At 35.0% G+C, this 19258-nt stretch overlaps 1 protein-coding gene across 1 annotated transcript in view; it reads right to left on the bottom strand.

Moving 5' to 3' along the window:
* The window catches only part of SPATA16 (spermatogenesis associated 16), a 232567-nt gene that overhangs the window by 158330 nt on the left and 54979 nt on the right, over positions 1 to 19258 (bottom strand). The gene's annotated exons all lie outside the window — the stretch shown is intronic.

Below are 19258 nucleotides of genomic sequence, written 5' to 3'. Positions count from 1 at the left end.
AGTGAGGGGATAGAAAAAGATATTCCATGCAAATGGAAATCAAAAGAAAGCTGGAGTAGCAATTCTCATATCAGACAAAATAGACTTTAAAACAAAGACTATTACAAGAGACAAAGAAGGGCACTACATAATGATCAAGGGATCAATCAAAGAAGAAGCTATAACAGTTTTAAATATTTATGCACCCAACATAGGAGCACCTCAATACATAAGGCAAATACTAACAGCCATAAAAGGGGAAATCAACAGTAACACAATCATAGTAGGGAACTTTAACACCCCACTGTCACCAATTGACACATCATCCAAAATGAAAATAAATAAGGAAACACAAGCTTTAAATGATACGTTAAACAAGATGGACTTAATTGATATTTATAGGACATTCCATCCAAAAACAACAGAATACACTTTCTTCTCAAGTGCTCATGGAACATTCTCCAGGATAGATCATATCTTGGGTCATAAGTGAAGCCTTGGTAAATTTAAGAATATTGAAATCGTTATCAAGTATCTTTTCTGACCGCAATGCTATAAGACTAGATATCAGTTACAGGAAAAAAATCTGTAAAAACTACAAACAGATGGAGGCTAAACAATACACTCCTTAATAACCAAGAGATCACTGAAGAAATCAAAGAGGAAATCAAAAAATATCTAGAAACAAATGACAATGAAAACACGACGACCCAAACCTATGGGATGCAGCAAAAGCAATTCTAAGAGGGAAGTTTATAGCAATACAGTGCTACTTTAAGAAACAGGAAACATCTCAAACAGCCTAATCTTATACCTAAAGCAATTAGAGAAAGAAGAACAAAAAACCCCAAAGTTAGCAGAAGGAAAGAAGTCATAAAGATCAGATCAGAAATAAATGAAAAAGAAATGAAGGAAACGATAGCAAAGATCAATAAAACTAAAAGCTGGTTCTTTGAGAAGATAAACAAAATTCATAAACTATTAGCCAGACTTATCAAGAAAAAAAAGGGAGAAGACTCAAATCAATAGAATTAGAAATGAAAAAGGAGAAGTAAGAACTGACACTGCAGAAATACAAAGGATCATGAGAGATTACTACAGCAACTCTATGCCAATCAAATGGACAACCTGGAAGAAATGGACAAATTCTTAGAAATGCACAACCTTCCGAGACTGAACCAGGAAGAAATAGAAAATAAGAGCATAGCAATCACAAGCACTGAAATTGAAACTGTGATTAAAAATCTTCCAACAAACAAAAGCCCAGGACCACATGGTTTCACAGGCAAATTCTGTCAAACTTTTAGAGAAGAGCTAACACCTATCCTTCTCAAACTCTTCCAAAATATAGCAGAGGGAGGAACACTCCCAAACTCATTCTACGAGGCCACCATCACCCTGATACCAAAACCAGACAAAGATGTCACAAAAAAGAAAACTACAGGCCAATATCACTGATGAACATAGATGCAAAAATCCTCAACAGAATACTAGTAAACAGAATCCAACAGCACATTAAAAGGATCATACACCATGATCAAGTGGGGTTTATCCCAAGAATGCAAGGATTCTTCAGTATACGCAAATCAATCAACGTGATATACCATATTAACAAATCGAAGGAGAAAAACCATATGATCATCTCAATAGATGCAGAGAAAGCTTTCCACAAAATTCAACAGCCATTTATGATAAAAACCCTCCAGAAAGTAGGCATAGAGGGAACTGACCTCAACATAATAAAGGCCATATATGACAAAGCCACAGCCAACATCGTCCTCAATGGTGAAACCCTGAAACTGTCTCCACTAAGATCAAGAACAAAACAAGGTTGCCCCCTCTCACCATTATTATTCAACGTAGTCTTGGAATTTTTAGCCACAGCAATCAGAGAAGAAAAAGAAATAAAAGGAATCCAAATCGGAAAAGAAGAAGTAAAGCTGTCACTCTTTGCAGATGACATGGTACTATACACAGAGAATCCTAAAGATGCTACCAGAAAACTACTAGAGCTAAACAATGAATTTGGTAAAGAGCAGGATACAAAATTAATGCACAGAAATCTCTTGTATTCCTATGCACTAATGATGAAAAATCTGAAAGTGAAATTAAGAAAACTCTCCCATTTACCACTGCAACAAAAAGAATAAAATACCTAGGAATAAACCTACCTAAGGAGACAAAAGACCTGTATGCAGAAAATTATAAGACACTGATGAAAGAAATTAAAGATGATACAGATAGATGGAGAAATATACCATGTTCTTGGATTGGAAGAATCAACATTGTGAAAATGACTATACTACCCAAAGCAATCTACAGATTCAATGCAATCCCCGTCAAACTACCACTGTCATTTTTCACAGAGTAGACGAGAACATTTCACAATTTGTATGGAAACACAAAAGACCCCAAATAGCCAAAGCAATCTTGAGAAAGTAAAACGGAGCTGTAGGAATCAGGTTCCCTGACTTCAGACTATACTACAAAGCTACAGTAATCAAGACAGTATGGTACTGGCACAAAAACAGAAATATAGATCAATGGAACAGGATAGAAAGCCCAGAGATAAATTCACGCACATATGGTCACCTTATCTTTGATAAAGGAGACAAGAATATATAGTGGAGGAAAGACAGCCTCTTCAATAAGTGGTGCTGGGAAAACTGGACAGCTACATGTAAAAGAATGAAATTAGAACACTCCCTAACACCATGCACAAAAATAAACTCAAGATGGATTCAAGACCTAAATGTTAAGGCCAGACACTATCAAACTCTTAGAGGAAAACATAGGCAGAACACTGCATGACATAAATCACAGCAAGATCCTTTTTGACCCACCTACTAGAGAAATGGAAATAAAAACAAAAATAAACAAATGGGACCTAATGAAACTTAAAAGCTTTTGCACAGGAAAGGAAACCATAAACAAGACAAAAAAGCAATCCTCAGAATGGGAGAAAATATTTGCAAATGAAGCAACTGACAAAGGATTAATCTGCAAAACATACAAGCAGCTCATGCAGCTCAATATCAAGAAAACAAACAACCCAATCCAAAAATGGGCAGAAGACCTAAATAGACATTTCTCCAAAGAAGATATACAGATTGACAAGAAACAGATGAAAGAATGCTCAACATCGTTAATCATTAGAGAAATGCAAATCAAAACTACAGTGCGATATCATCTCACACTGGTCAGAATGGCCATCATCAAATAATCTACAAACAATAAATGCTGGAGAGGGTGTGGAGAAAAGGGAACCCTCATACACTGTTGGTGGGAATGTAAATGGATACAGCCACTATGGAGAACAATATGGAGATTCCTTAAAAAACTAGAAATAGAACTACCGTATGACCCAGTAATCCCACTACTGGGCATATACCCTGAGAAAACCATAATTCATAAAGAGTCATGTACCACAATGTTCATGGCAGCTCTATTTACAGTAGCCAGGACATGGAAGCAACCTAAGTGTCTGTCGACAGATGAATGGATAAAGAAGATGTGGCACATATATACAATGGAATGTTACTCAGCCATAAAAAGAAACGAAAGTGAGTTATTTGTAGTGAGGTGGATGGACCGGACCTAGTGTCTGACATACAGAGTGAAGTAAGTCAGAAAGAGGAAAACAAATACCGTATGCCAACCCATATATATGGAATCTTAAAAAAAAAAAAAAAAAAAAAGATCATGAAGGACCTAGGGGCAAGACCAGAATAAAGACGCAGACCTACAAGAGAATGGACTTGAGGACACAGGGAGGGGGAAGGGTAAGCTGGGACGAAATGAGAGAGTGGCATAGACATATATACACTACCAAATGTCAAGTAGATAGGTAGTGGGAAGCAGTTGCATAGCACAGGGAGATCAGCTCGGTGCTTTTTGACCAGCTAGAAGGGTGGGATAGGGAGGGTGGGAGGGAGGGCGATGCAAGAGGGAAGAGATATGGGGATATATGTTTATGTATAACTGATTCACTTTGTTATAAAGCAGAAACTATCACACCATTGTAAAGCAATTATACTCCAATAAAAACGTTAAAATAAAAAAATTAAATCACTTTTTCGCCTGTAGGACTTCTCACAGACTTAATGTGCTAGCGTGCTTGATAAATCTCTAAGAAAGCATTAGGGTTTCCTGTTTCATGAACTTCTAGACAGGAGTCCTTTTCTTTTTTGTGGAACATCTTGCAGGACAGATGGAATACTTTTAGAAACTCTGATTTAGTAAATAAAAGAAAAAAAAAGATTTGCACAAACATTTTCCATTTGCAAAACACTTTCTTTTTTTAATTAATTTTTATTGGAGTATAGTTGCTGTAAAATGTTTTGTTAATTTCTGCTGTAGAGCAAAGTGAATCAGCTATACATATACATATATCACCTCTTTTTTTGGATTTCCTTCCCATTTAGGTTACTACAGAGCATTGGGTAGAGTTCCCTGTGCTCTACAGTATGTTATCATTAGTTATCTGTTTTATACATAGTATTGATAGTGTATATATGTCAATCCCAATCTCACAATTCATCCCACCCTGTGCCCCGCCCCTGCAAAACACTTTCATATCTATAATATCCTTTCACCCCCTTTACAAGTGTAGAGGAAGATATTGTTATTATCCCTTGTTCGGAGGTACAGAAACTGAGTCAAAGATAAGTTAAATGACTTGAGAAAGTCAAGGTTACTCAACGATGTGCAGAGATTCAAATCCAGGCCTTTGGTTGCTGAAGCTTGTTTCACTACATTACAAGGAAACTTGCAGCTCCTCTATTTTTCTTTACTTGTAGTTACAGAATTAGCCCTTGAAAATCTAGAACATTTAAAAAACTCAGTTGACCTTTCAGGAAGTAGAAACAAACATATTTCATCTTTCTCATTATGTGTACTTACCCCAGGCCACACCAATTACAAATTTTAGAACATTTCAAAATTTTAAGTACATCAATGCTTTTAATATCCCAGTGAGAATTTATAGAGGAAGAAATTGCAGAAAGGCTAAGTGACTTGTTCAACCCATGAGAATGGATTTTAAAGCTGGTGTACAAAGCACCGAGCTGATCTCCTTGTGCTATGTAACTGCTTCCCAGTAGGTTGTGACCAACTAGAGGGGTGGGATAGGGAGGGGATATATGTATACATATAGCTGATTTTCTTTGTTATACAGCAGAAACTAACACAACACTGTAAGCAATTATACTCCAATAAAGATGTTAAAAAAAAAAGCTGGTGTATTAGAAAGTGGGAAACAAATATAAAAGAATCCTCTTAAAATAATGTAAGAATAGACCCACCCACAAGGAGTGTCTGTGCAGCCTTCTTGCCAGCTTCGAGGACTGAAATGAACAATATTTCCTGAAGGGAGTACTCAGCATGGGAACTGTGCATTAGCACTCTCTGTTCTGTTTTCCAAGAACCATATGGAAATCAAAAACAAGGGAACAAACCAACAATAACTGGTAGATTTAAGTTTTATAGAGGTCCTGATTGACAGATGCATTGTTGCATCAGATACCACTCCCGTACACTAATATACTGCTTCTTCATTTATGAACCATTTTTATCTCAATGAGTAAATGGAAAGGAAAGATAAAAGCTGAATAGATAACTGACCTCAGAGTTAAGACTAGCCTAAATTGTTAGAAGAAGAAGAGTGGAAGCTAGGATAAGAAATAAAACACCAAGCAAGATGATTGTAAAGTACAATGCCGTCAACTTGGATGTAAGGGTAGGAGGTGACATGTCCCTGTGAGGAGCCATGGGAGGAATGGCAAAGGGTCATGGAGGCAATAGAGGAATGCTGTAGGTGGGGTTATTTTAATTAATCTATTGCAGGCTCTGTTATAATGAAAAGTGTTATAAATATAACCATGAAAGGTTGTAAATATGTTTACATATTTACATTACTATATTTGTTTATATTACTCTGTAATATAAACAGAGTATGATCCTTTTATCACATCTTTGCAACTTGGACAGGCAACTCAAGGAATCTGATCCAGCTTCAGAACCTGCCTATAATTGAAAACTTAAGAAGGGGTCAATATGTTTTATGTTTTTTTGTTTGTTTGTTTGCTTGCTTGTTTTTTTGCCTTTGCTACGTGTTCAAATTTTCCTCTCGTATCAGACATGGTCATTGTTATCTCTTCCTGTTCCTCCTCCCATTCCTCTCTTCCTCTCTTCCCCTCTTCCCTTCCCCTCCTTCTCCTCCTTTCCTCCTCCTCCTCCTCCTCCTCCCCTTCTCCTCATCCTTCTGCAGAAAATAAATTTCTAATAAGATATCTGAGCCATCAGAGTCCTATTTCTTGGGTTCTTACTAAGATAAGCACATAATGACTCTGGGACACTTAGCCATTTATATTCCTTGGGTAATATATGGCCATGTTTAATTGTTCTCTGGAATTTATTTGCTTTAATCTTCATTATCTTTTTTCTTATTATTTATTTCTTTCAGAAATAAGGCCATGTATTTACCTTACAAGGCTATTTTTATTGATTCATGTGATGATCACAAAGAAGGGGCAGGCTTCAGGTAAAGGAAGGGTGAAAACTGGTCATGTAGATTAGAGTCTTGTGATTTAAAAGCTATGTTGCATCAATATTGTACAGTTAACTTGCCAAGCTAAGCATTATTATCCATAAATCATACATGAGGAAATCAAGGCTTTTCCAAAACAACCAGTGAAATGGTAGTTGCACCTAGATTTTCTAATTACAGGGAAAATGCCCACCACATCCCACTGCCACCACTGTCTGTATGGGAACCGCTTCACATTTTAAAGATGCTATGATTTTCATAATTTAGGATGAAATGTGATGACAGCCAGAATATCTAGGAGATAGAAAAATTACTGTGATATCATAGATTTGCTGGGATGTAGTTCCTTCATCTGTAAATGGTAGTAAGGAAACTTTCTCAGGAAGTTACTTGGAAGGATTAACTGAGATGGCATATGAAATGCTTAATTCACAACTGCTACCTGGCAGGTGTTCAATAAATGCTTGTTCTTGTTCCTGCTTGAGAACAATTGCTTAACGTGGTCAGCTTTGCACTGCAGAGAGGTATTGTACCTGTTCCCTGCAGTATGGTACAGTGAACACAATCTTTGCCATTCCATAGAAACTGGCATGTTTTATATTCCTTTTTAGGGTTGAAAGGAAAACTTGGAGTGTTTAATACAATCTTCAGTGAGAGCATCTTTTTTATAGGTAAATATATTTTTATGGGGGTAAAATAGAAAGAGATATAAATGTACTAATGATTCACACAGTATTTTAATATGCCTAAGTTTTCAAAGAGGCAAAGTGCCTACTTGCTAAAAGTCCAACCAGATATCCTTAAAATGGCATGCCATGATTTCCCCTTGTTTTCTCCACACTTGCAAGCTCATGCAAACATACAAGCATACACAGGCACACAAACACATACAGACTATGCTTATTTCATTCAACTGAAAGTAACAACCTGTAATTTAGGGATCACAGAGGATAGGACTAGGAAGAGCAGGGATATTTAAACTGAAGCCCTTTCCTTAAGAGTTTAGAAAAATAGCATGGGTAATGTAATGTTTTTTATGAATGGCAGTGTCATCAAAATAGTCACCCATATGTTTTCTCAAAGCAAAGCACTGTGAGGTACCCAGGGTTATGTATATCTCAGGTAAGATCACATCTTTTTCTTTTGTGTTTCCTATTATTATCCCCCTATAAGCAGTATCAACACTGATACTTAGTAGCCTAAACATTTTTTCATATCAAGAAAGTGGCTCCAGCAATGTCCTCTTTTGTTTTACTATTAGTATTGTAGTTTTAAGTTCACCTAAGATTGTGAGAATTTTGTTTCATCGAATGCTATTGACTTGTTGAATTTAATGGCCACTTTTTTTTTTAGCTTAGCTATTTTAATTTTAATTTTCCCCTAAGTTTTATTGAGGCATACTTGCCAAAAACTATATGTATTTAAGGTGTAAAATATGATAGTTTGATACATGTATACATTGTGAAATGACTACTACAATCACTTAACACACCTATCACCTCACATCTCACATAGTTCCTTTTTTTTTTTTTCCCCCAGTGTGGTGAGAACTCTCAGCATCTTTCTTATCAAATTTCAAGTATACAATACAGTATTATTAACTATAGTCACCATGCTGAAAGTTTATGCCCTTTGACGAATATCTCCACATTTTCCCCACCTTCAGGCCCTAGCAAGAAATATTTTACTCTCTGATTCTCTGAGTTAGACTTTTTAGATTCCACATATAAGTGAGATCATACAGTGTTTGTCTTTCTGTGTCTGGCTTATTTTACTTAGTTTAATGTCCTCCGGGTTCATTCATATTGTCACACATTGCAGGATTCCCTACTTTTTTATGGCTGAATAATATTGTGTGTGTGTATGTATCTGTTTCACATTTTCTTTATCCATTCATCTGTCAACAGACACTTAGATTGTTTTACATCTTGGGTATTGTGAATAATGTTGTAGTGAACACGGGAGTGCAGATGTTTTTTCAAGATACTGACTTTGTTTCTTTGGCTGTATATCCAGCAGTGGGATTGCTGGATCATACTGTAGTTCCTTTAACATTTTTCGAGGAACCTCCATATTGTTTTCCATTTTGGCTATAGTAGTTTACATTCCCATCAACAGTGCACAAGGGTTCCCTTTTTCCACATCGTTGCTAATACTTGTTATCTCGCCTTTTTGATAATAGCCGTTCTAACAGGTCTGAGGTGGTAGTTCGTTGTTTTGATGTGCATTTCCCTGATCATTAGTGATGCTCATATCTCTGTTGGCCATTTTTATGTCTTCTTTGGAAAAATGTCTGTTCCAATCTTTTGCCCATTTTAAAAATCAGGGTTTTTTTTTTTTTGCTATTGAGTTGTAAGAGTTCCTTATATATATATATATATTTTTTTTTTAATTTTTTAACATCTTTATTGGAGTATAATTGCTTTACAATGGTGTGTTAGTTTCTGCTTTATAACAAAGTGAATCAGCTATACATATACATATATCCCCATATCTCTTCCCTCTATATTTTGGATATCTAACCCCTTGCCATGGTTTGCAACCCCTAATATATGGTTTGCAAATATTTTCTTTTATTTCATAGGTTGCCTTTTGATTTTGTTATTTCCTTTGCTGTGCATAAGTTTTTAGTTTGACATAGCCCCACTCGTTTATTTTTGCTTTTGTTGCCTGTGCTTTTGTGTCATATCCAAAACATCACTGCCAAAACCAATGTCAAAGAGATTTTCCCCTATGATTTCTTCTAGGAGTTTTATAGTTTCAGGTCTTAATTTAAGTCTTTAATCCATTTTGAGTTGATTTTTGTATATGGTATAATGTAAGGGTCTAATTTCATTCTTTTGCATGTGGATATCCAGTTTTTTCAATGTCATTTATTAAAGAGACTAACCTTTTCCCATTTTGTATTCTTGACATCCTTGTCTTAGACTCATTGACCATATACATGTGGATTTACTTCTAGGCTCTTTATTCTTTTCCAGCACCATTCTGGTTTGATAGCTTTGTAATATAGTTTGAAGTCAGGAAGTTGATGCCTTCAGCTCTGTTCTTCTTTCTCAAGATTGCTTTGGCTATTCAGTTTTTTTGTGGTTCCACATGAATTTTGACTGATTTTTTTCTACTTCTTTGAAAAATGCCATTGAACTTTTTTATATTTAGTGTATAAATCTACACTAAATCTATAGATTTCTTTGGGTAGTATGGAATTTTAACAATATTTATTCTTCCAATCCATGAATACAGGATACCTTTCTATTTATTTATGTCTTCTTCCATCTTTCATCAATGTCTTACAGTTTTCAGTGTACCAGTATTTCATCTCCTTAGTTAAATTTATTCCTAAGTATTATTTTATTATTTTTGATGCTACTGTAAATAAGATTGTTTTCTTAATTTCTTTTTTGGATAGTCACTGTTGTGTATAGAAATGCAAATAATTTTTGTATATTAATTTTGTATCCTGCAACTTTGCTGAATTCATTTATTAGTTCTAACAGTTTCTTTGTGGAGGCTTTAAGGCTTTCTATTTATAAGATCATATCATCTGCAAATAGAGACAGTTTTGCTTCTTCCTTTCTTATTTACATGGCTTTTATTTATTTTTCTTGCCTAATTGCTCTGTATAGGACTTCCAGTACTATGTTGAATTAAAAATGGCAAGAGTCAGAATCCTTATCTTGTTCCTGATCTTAGAGGAAGAACTTTCAGCTTTTTACTGTTGAGTATGATGGTCATATGTTGTCTTTATTATGTTGAGGTACATTCCTTTTATACCTAATTTGCTGAGAGTTTTTAATCATGAAAGAATGTTAAATTTTGTCAAATGCTTTTTTCCTGCATCTATTCAGATGATCATATAATTTTTATCTTTTATTTTCTTAAGGTGATATATCATGTTTGTTAATATGTGTATGTCCTGGGAACCTTGCATCCCAAGAATAAATCTCACTTGATTATGATGTGTGAGCCTTTCAATGTGCTGTTGAATTTGCTTTGCTAGTATTTTGTTCATGACTTTTGCATCTATGTTCATTAAGGATATTGACCTGTAATTTTCCTTTCTTGTAGTGTCCTTATTTGTCTTTAGTATTAGAGTAATGCTGGCCTTGTAAAATTAGTTTGGAAGTATTTCCTCCTCTTCTACTTTTGAAAGAGTTTGAGAAGGACTGGTGTTAATTATTTAAATGTTTGGTATAATTCACTAGTGAAGCCATCTGGTCCTAGTCTTTTCTTTGTTGGGAGGCTTTTGATTGCTGCTTCAAAATGCATACTTATTAGTCTGTTCAGATTTTCTATTTCTTCATGATGTTTTTCATAGCAGGTTGTATGTTTCTAGGAATTTGTCCATGTCTTCTAGGCTATCCAATTTGTTGGTGTATAATATTTCATAGTAGTCTCTTATGATCCTTTGTATTTCTGTGATATAAGCTGTAATGTCTTCTCATTCATTTATAATTTTGAGTCCTCTCTCTCTTTTTTTGGTTAGTCTAGCTAAAATTTTGTCAATTTTATTTATCTTTTCAAAACATCTTCTAGTTTTGTTGATTTTTTACATTGTTTTTCTAGTCTCTTTTTCATTCGTTTTGCTCTAATCTTTATTCTTTCCTTCCTTCTGCTAAATTTGGGCTTAGTTTGTTCTTCTTTTTCAAGTTCCTTGAGGTGTAAAGTTAGGTTGCTTATTTGACATCTTCCTTTTTTCTTAATGTAGTTGTTTACTGCTATAAATTTCCCTCTTAGAACTGCTTTTGCTGCATTACATAAGTTTTTGGTATGTTGTTTTCATTTTTGTTTGTCTCAAGATATTTTCTGATTCCTTTTTTATTGGATTTTCCAGAGTATGTTGTTTAATTTACATGTATTTCCGAATTTTTCAATATTCCTCCTATTATTATTCCTAGTTTTATATCATTGTGGTTGGAAAGGGATACTTGATATGATTTCAATCTTCATTAATTTGTTAAGACTTGCTTTGTGGGCCAACATATGATCTATCCTGGAGAATGTTCTGTGTGTGCTTGGAAAAAATGTGTATTCTTGTGCTGTTGGATGGAATGTTCTGTATATGTCAATTATACCAACTTAGTCTATAGTGTTATTCAAGTCTGTTTTTTCCTTATTGATTTTCTGTCTGGATAATGTATCCATTATTGAGAGTGGGGTATTGAAGTTCCCTACTATTATTGTATTGCTGTCTATTTATTCCTTCAGTCTGTTAATATTTGCCTTACATATTTAGGTGCTCCAATGTTGGCTTCTATTGGTTTCCCAGGCTGATGGGAGTACCTGCAGAATTACAGTTGAGATGGATTAGAGCTAGATTACTTGGCTGTTCCTGTGTTCACAGTGGGCTCTGTGTTTGGTGAGCCTGTTACCAGGGACTTGGGCTGGTGTGGATCCTACTTGGTCCCTGGATGGACAGAACTGCCTCTAGAACCTTGATTAGTAGGGCTGGTGCTGGTACAAGGTTCCACTTCAGGGTCTGCAGACAGTGGTCCTGTTATCAGGTATGTGGAAAGATATGCTTCTCTTTGAGTCCTTGGAAGGGCTTCTACTGGGCCACTGGGTGGGTCCCTGGACAGACCGGCTGGCTCTGGACTATGGCTAATAGGAGCTGGAACTGAGGCCCAAGATTGCTTCAGGATACACAACTGGAAATGAGATCTGAAGTCATAGCTCTGAAGGCATGGATGGTCATGTCTCCCACCAGATCCCTAGGTGGCTAGAACTGTTCCCTGACTGCAGTGGGGAGGGGCTAGAGCTGTGTCACAGGGACATTTCAGGATCTCTGGGGATGCAAATAAGTATGTCTCCAGCCAGGTCCCTGGGCTGGTAGGACTGCTTATCGATGGTGGCTGAAAGGGGATGGAGTCAGATCATGAGTTACTTCAGTGTCCATAGCTGTGGGTTTATTACTGAGGCATAGGCAGGCATGACTTCTCCTAGGTTCCTTGGCATCTTGTGCTGGTGGCAGGACCAAGGTCAAATGGGGCTATAGCCAAATCCACAGGGTCAGAACTGTTTCTGAGTCTTGCTAGGGACACTATAGGGGTGCCATCCCCCTTGGTTTGGGCCTGCTTTATTAAAACAGACTTCCTTGGTTGTGGGCCCCCCTGAGGTTTCACAGTGTCCTACCTGGATTCCAAAGCTCCCAGAAAGACACTTTTTGTTTGTGAATGGCTGCCAAGTTATTGTTGCCAGGGGATGATACAAGCTGGGAACCTCCTGTTCTGCCATATCTCTGATATCACTCCTGGCCAAATTTTGAACATTCAGTTATGGTAAAGAGGAGCATGTTGTATTTAAAATATCTCATTTCATGAGATCTGCAAGAAATTTTCAAAATTTCTGTTACTTCTATTATGAACCAGTTTATTCTAAAACTCATGAATCTCTGTAATGCTTTAAGCTCATATCACCTCTGAGCATTTTAATTATCCTCAAAGTTATAAATAATGATGCCCCCCAAAGTTGTATTTTCATAGACGTTTCCAAATTGTCTACTTTATTGAGTATATCTTGGGTTCAAAAAGGGTATTTTATTTTATCTTATTTTTTTATTGAAGTATAGTTGATTTACAATGTTGTGTTAATTTCTGCTGTATAGCAAAGTGACTCAGTTATACACATATATACACTCTTTTTTTATATTCTTTTCCGTTATGGTTTATCCCAGGCTATTGGATATAGTTCCCTGTGCTATACAGTAAGACCTTGTTTTTTATCCATTCTATATGTAATAGTTTGTATCTACTAACCCCAAACTCCCAGTTGATACTTCCCCCACCCTGCCTTCCCCTTGGCAACCACAAGTCTGTTCTCTATGTCTGTGAGTCTGTTTCTGTTTTGTAGATAAGTTCATTTGTGTCATATTTTAGATTCCACATATAAGTGATATCATATGGCATTTGTCTTTCTCTTTCTGACTTACTTCACTTAGTATGATGATCTCTAGTTGCATCCATGTTGCTGCAAATGGCATTATTTTGTTCTTTTTTTATGGCTGAGTAGGATTCCATTGCATATATGTACCACATCTTCTTTATTCATTCGTCTGTTGATGGACATTTAGGTTGTTTCCATGTCTTGGCTATTGTGAATAATGCTGCTATGAACATAGGGGTGCATGTATCTTTTTGAATTATAGTTTTGTCCAGATATATGCCTAGGAGTGGGATTGTTGCATCATATGGTGATTCTATTTTTAGTTTTCTGAGGAACCTCCATATTGTTTTCCATAGTGGCTGCAGCACATTCGCATTCCCACTAATGGGAATGTAGGAGGGATCCCTTTTCTCCGCACCCTCTCCAGCATTTGTTATTTGTAGACATTTTAATGATGGCCGTTGTGACTGGTGTAAGTGGTATCTCACTGTAGTTTTGATTTGCATTTCTCCAATAAGTAGGGATGTTGAACATCTTTTCACATCTAAAGGGTATTTTAAAAATAATAGTGTCCTCTATGCATATGTAGAGTTTATGCTGTTATTACCATTGAAAATAATCTGCATTCGTTATTGGTGGTGGGATTGAAACAAAATACAAATCTGATATATTTTAAGATTTAGGAGTGATTTTAACCAGTTTACTTAGATTTAAAGATGAGAAAACTGAGGCAAAGTGAAGTTAAGTTACTTGTGAAAGTCAAAGCTAGTAAGTGATGAAGCAGAAATTCAAATCCAAGCCTTTGTTATTTTATTTTCTTATATTTTGACTGATGGGTTATTTAGATGTGTATTGTTTAATTTCCAAGTATTTGGAGGGGTTTTTCTAGATATCTTAATGATTTCTAATTTAATTGCATTATAGTCAGAGAACAAGCTCTGTCAAATTTCAAATTTTCAAAATTTTGTTGAGCCTTATTTTTATCCTTGGTAATACTCCTTTTCTTGAGACCTACTTTGTCTGATAGTAACATAGCCAAGCCTGACAGAAAAACAGATTTTTATGTTTACTGTATGGTATGTCATTTTCCTTCCTTTTACTTTCAAACTATGTCTTTTTGTAGATAGAACATAGTTGAATCTTGTGATTTAATCCAGACTGACGATATCTGCCTTATAATTGGATTGTTTAGTCAATTAGTGTAGTATGTTTAATGTAATTATTAATGATTTTGTTCAAACCTATTGTCTTGCTATTATCTTCCAGTGTCCCATCCATTATTTGTTCTTCTCTTCCTCCTTTCTTGACTTCAGTTAATTAAATATTCTTTAGTATATATAATTTTAAGTCCATAATTGGCTTTCTAGCTATACTCGTAATATTTTTAATGATTACTCTAGGGATTATAACATGCATTTTTAATTTAACACAGGCTACTTAGAGTTAATATTGTACTACCTCATGTAAAAGCTTTAGTAGTAAAATTCCAGTTGTGCCTCCTCCCACAGGTTTTTGTGATATTGTAGTCAAATATTGCGCATCAAAATATGTAATCTTATTATTTTTACCTTAGATAATATGATAGAACACTATTTTTTCCTTAAATAGTCATTCATCCTTAAATAAATTTTGAGAAGAAATATAGTGTTTTATGTTTACTCACTTATTTACCATTTCTGATGCTCTTCATTCCTTTTTGTAGATGCAAATTTTACTCTATTGTCATTTACTTCAGCTTGAAATATTTATCATTTCTCAAAGTGCAGATCTGCTCAAGATTAATTTTTAACTTTAGTTATTTAAAAATGTATTTATCTCACTCTCATTTTGAAGAATTTTTGTTGTTGTTGTTGAATTCTTGTTTGACATCATTTTTCTTTCAGCACTTTAAACTTCCTGTTCCATTGTATTTTGGTCTCCATTATTTCTGATTAAAAGTCACCTGTTATTTGTATCATTGTCCCTGTGTGTTACATGTTGTTTTCTTTTATCTGCCTTTAATATTTTCTCTCTGTCTTGAGTTTTCAAAAGTTTGCTTATGCTGTTTCTAGATGTGGTTCTCTTTGTATTTATTTTAGTTGGGGCTAACTAGATTTTACTTTTTTTAAAACCAAATATGGAACATTTCTAGTAATTACTTTTATGCCCTTTTCTCTCTTTCTTTTCCCTTTGGGACAGTTACATGTATGCTAGATTGCCTGTTACTGTCTCTGAGGATAGGTCACTGAAGCATTGGTTAATTTTTTAAAATATCTTTTTTTCCTCTGTGTTCATATGGGGTAATTTCTACTGATTTGTCTTCATGTTCACTAATCCTTTCTTTAGTACTAAGTCTTCAATCTGATGTCAAGGTCAATCAGTATATTTTTATTTTAGATATTTCATTAATCCATGCTAAAATCTCCATTTGGTTTTTTTCTATAGTTTCTATTTTTCTGTTGAGATTCTCATCTCTTCACTTATTATGATCATCTTTGCCTCAGGATCTTTGGATCTATTTTTTGTAGCTTCTTTAAAATCTTTTTCTACCAATTCTAACATCTGAGCCATCTTGGGGTCTGATTGTACGGACTGTTTATTTTCTTAAATATGAGTCTCATCTCCCTATTTCTTTGAATGTACAGAAATTTTTAGTTTTATGCTGGACATTTTCGATGAAACTTAGTAAAGAATTGAGATTATGACATCATCCCTGTGAAGTTGTTGAATATTTTTCCTATCAGGCAATTAAATGGAAAACACTCTTGTTCTTGTCATGCATGGTTTTAGTCTCTATTAAGGCAGGTCTGTTTTGCCTTTGAGTTTAATCCTAAGGAGTGGTCCATTTTGGAGGTCATGGTACTAACTCTTAAAGCATGGTCTTTCTGGGGTTTGAGCTGAATGCCTTAGGTACTCAGTGAGGTCTCTTCACACTGGTACTTCAGGATCTCCCATCACTGCAGGTCCTCTGGTATTTTCACTTAGCACTTAGTCCCATAGCAGGCAGTCTCTGCTACATGACGTCTCACTTCTTATATTGGCCAAGAACCTGCAGCAAATCCTCATGCAGTCTTCTAACCCCAACCCCCTCACATAGCTATTTCTCCTTTGGTCACCTGCCCTGTAAATTACAGCTTTTTTGGCAGCCTGGTATTCTAATCTCTGCTTCCTCAGCCCATTGAGATTTCAGTTTAACATTTAACGTGATCGCCAACTCCCTGAGCAAGGGCAGGAAAACAACCCCAGCAAAAAGCTAAGAAAATTGTGGGGCTCACCATGTATACTGTCCTTCTCTCAAGGATCAAAGTCCTGCTATGACCATTTTCCAGTGCCTAAACAGAGTCGTCTCATATATTTTGTCCAGTTTTATACTTATTTATAGCAGGAAGGCAGGCCCAGTACCAGTAACTCTATCATGGCTGGAATAAAGAATCCATGGGTTTATGTTTAATTTTCACAAAACCTTGTGATATAGTATTTGTAAAGTAGGTAATATTATTATAACCCAATTTTATAGAGAATTAAACTCAGGCTAACTGGTGAGTGGGGGAGTCAGAATTAAAACCTGAGCAGTCAGATTCAGACTCCATGCTCTGATTTAATATACAATGCTGCCTCTGCAACCTGAAATTATGTCATTACCTTCGTTGCATTTATCACACTCTCTTTTTTCTCATATTTATTAGTATTTGTTTTTTAAACTTTGCTACCTCTTCTAATGTGCATAAACACCACATATTTCCTGTTTACAACTGCCACCCCCACTGCCTAGCAGAAGCTCTTGGTGATCATTCAATAAATATTTGTTGAATGAATGAATGAATGTAGATGACACCATTACAATTTTGAAAAGAGGCTCATTTCCACATATTTGCTATTTTAGACTTCATCTTGCCTGCCACCTTGTGGCATCAAAATTCTGCAGCAAAAACAAGCAAACAGCAGCAATATAAAGGTGGGAAATATGCAAAAAAGTTGATATGCATCATTAGAATCTTTACAATTATACATATAAACATATAATTATATGATAGAAAAAGAGTTATAGCAGGATTTCTATTCTTGATAAGATAGCAGTAATTAGAAATCAGTCTTAGGAATGTTCAAGACACCACTGATAAACAATGATACTAGTTTGATGAAGTGAGCACAGAGTTGATATGTTCGACTGATGAGTCTAGGCATCACTTTTGGTTGAAGTAAAAAAAAAAAAAAATGATATCCATATTTGTCATTTTGGATATGTTATTTAAAAAAAGAAAAACTTGTTAACAGTTGTTTCTAAAGCCTTTGTATTACTTATTATCATAAATGTCAACACTTGCCTAATTAATTTCAAAATGTATCTTTGTTGAACCTAAAACCATAAAGTTATGGTTTTTGTAGTCTTCTACATGACATAACAATATGCAGTTACTTTTTATCAGAAGCAAAACTATGTGATGGTTTTCAAGCTAATTTTTGTGTTAACAAATCCCCTAAAGATATGCAGTAGACCTCACATTTACATAAAATTAAAGAAAGGATGCTTCAGCAAATGCAAATAAATGCAAAAAGGGAATATTTTAATTTTGATCCATGATTAGTATCAACCATCACAATGTGGTAATAATACAAAAGCAATATTCTGCATTCAGTGTATAACTAATGGTTGTAGGCTATTTATAGACTGAGTATCCTGATTAATTTATTTATTTTGAGAAATATATTTATGTTTCAGGTTCTACTTTAAAATCTGAGATCTTTAAAAACATTTAAATATTAGAATCATATGCACTGTCTTCTGCAGTTCTGCAATATGACATTTTGCTGGGTAGCAAAATGATTTATTTCAGTTGGTGCATTGTTAATTGTATGAATTGACTGTTTAACCTCTATTGATTTCCATTTCTTAATGTTCAACTCAGAAAAAGAAGCAAAAGTTATTTTACAATAGAATAAAAAGGATACAAAAGTTAATCCTAGCATAATGGGGAAGATTAGTTTACTATTCATCATTATATATCCTCCCTTCAGTAATTTTCAAGGTCTTGAAAGAGCATGCTTAGTTTTCAAATAAAAGTTTCTAAGCCTAAATAGTGAATCTATTGAAACTAATCCTTGCATCCTTGTTTCTTGTAGTACAATTTTGATTAATGTTCATTACTTATTTTTATAACACTGAATTAAATATTGACATGACCATACCATTTAGAATCCTTTCATTATTAAAAACGATTTGAAAATCCATCAAACCATTCTAATATCCAGGAGATATTTTCCTTAATATGCAGGCCATTTTGGTGGCACTTCTTATGTGTAGTGAAAACCGTGGAGAAGGTGATAAATAATTACTTTCAAGTGCATCTCAATTCAGTATTGTTTATGTATGCCTATAGATTTTCTGGGCTATTTCCAATTTTAAATATTTTTTCCATTGAGCTCACAAGTCACCCAAGTGGCTTTTTCCTTTCAAATGGAAATGGAATGAAATTCTTTGACATAACCATATGTCCTGATATTGGGTTTGAAAACGATGGTTGCATAAGGTGTTTCCAGAAACTATAGAGTCTAATTTTCTTTGGTGTCAAAGAGAATCTGTGTTTAGGTTCTGCAGTTTACTTAAAGCAAGAAAATTTCTTTCAAGCAGGTTATCTTATGAATTTCAAAGTGGTTTTGTTGTCCTTGATGTCAAGCTTAAGCCTACAAGCTTGAGGTCTCCTTAGAGCCATGAAGAATCTTTGGCGGAACTTTTACATCATTGTGGATGTAGAGTTGTAAATGATTTTTAGCATGTTGGCAGATCTCCTGCTCACGTAATGAGTATTAATATAATTGATAATTGTGTTTCCTCGTGGTTATTAACAGGGCAGGCATTATGTTTTCATGTTG

This window comes from Eubalaena glacialis, chromosome 6 (genome assembly GCF_028564815.1).
Source record: "Eubalaena glacialis isolate mEubGla1 chromosome 6, mEubGla1.1.hap2.+ XY, whole genome shotgun sequence".
NCBI classification, from domain to species: Eukaryota; Metazoa; Chordata; class Mammalia; order Artiodactyla; family Balaenidae; genus Eubalaena; species Eubalaena glacialis.
Note: the sequence above shows the minus strand (reverse complement) of the source record. Positions and strands in the feature narration are given on the sequence as shown.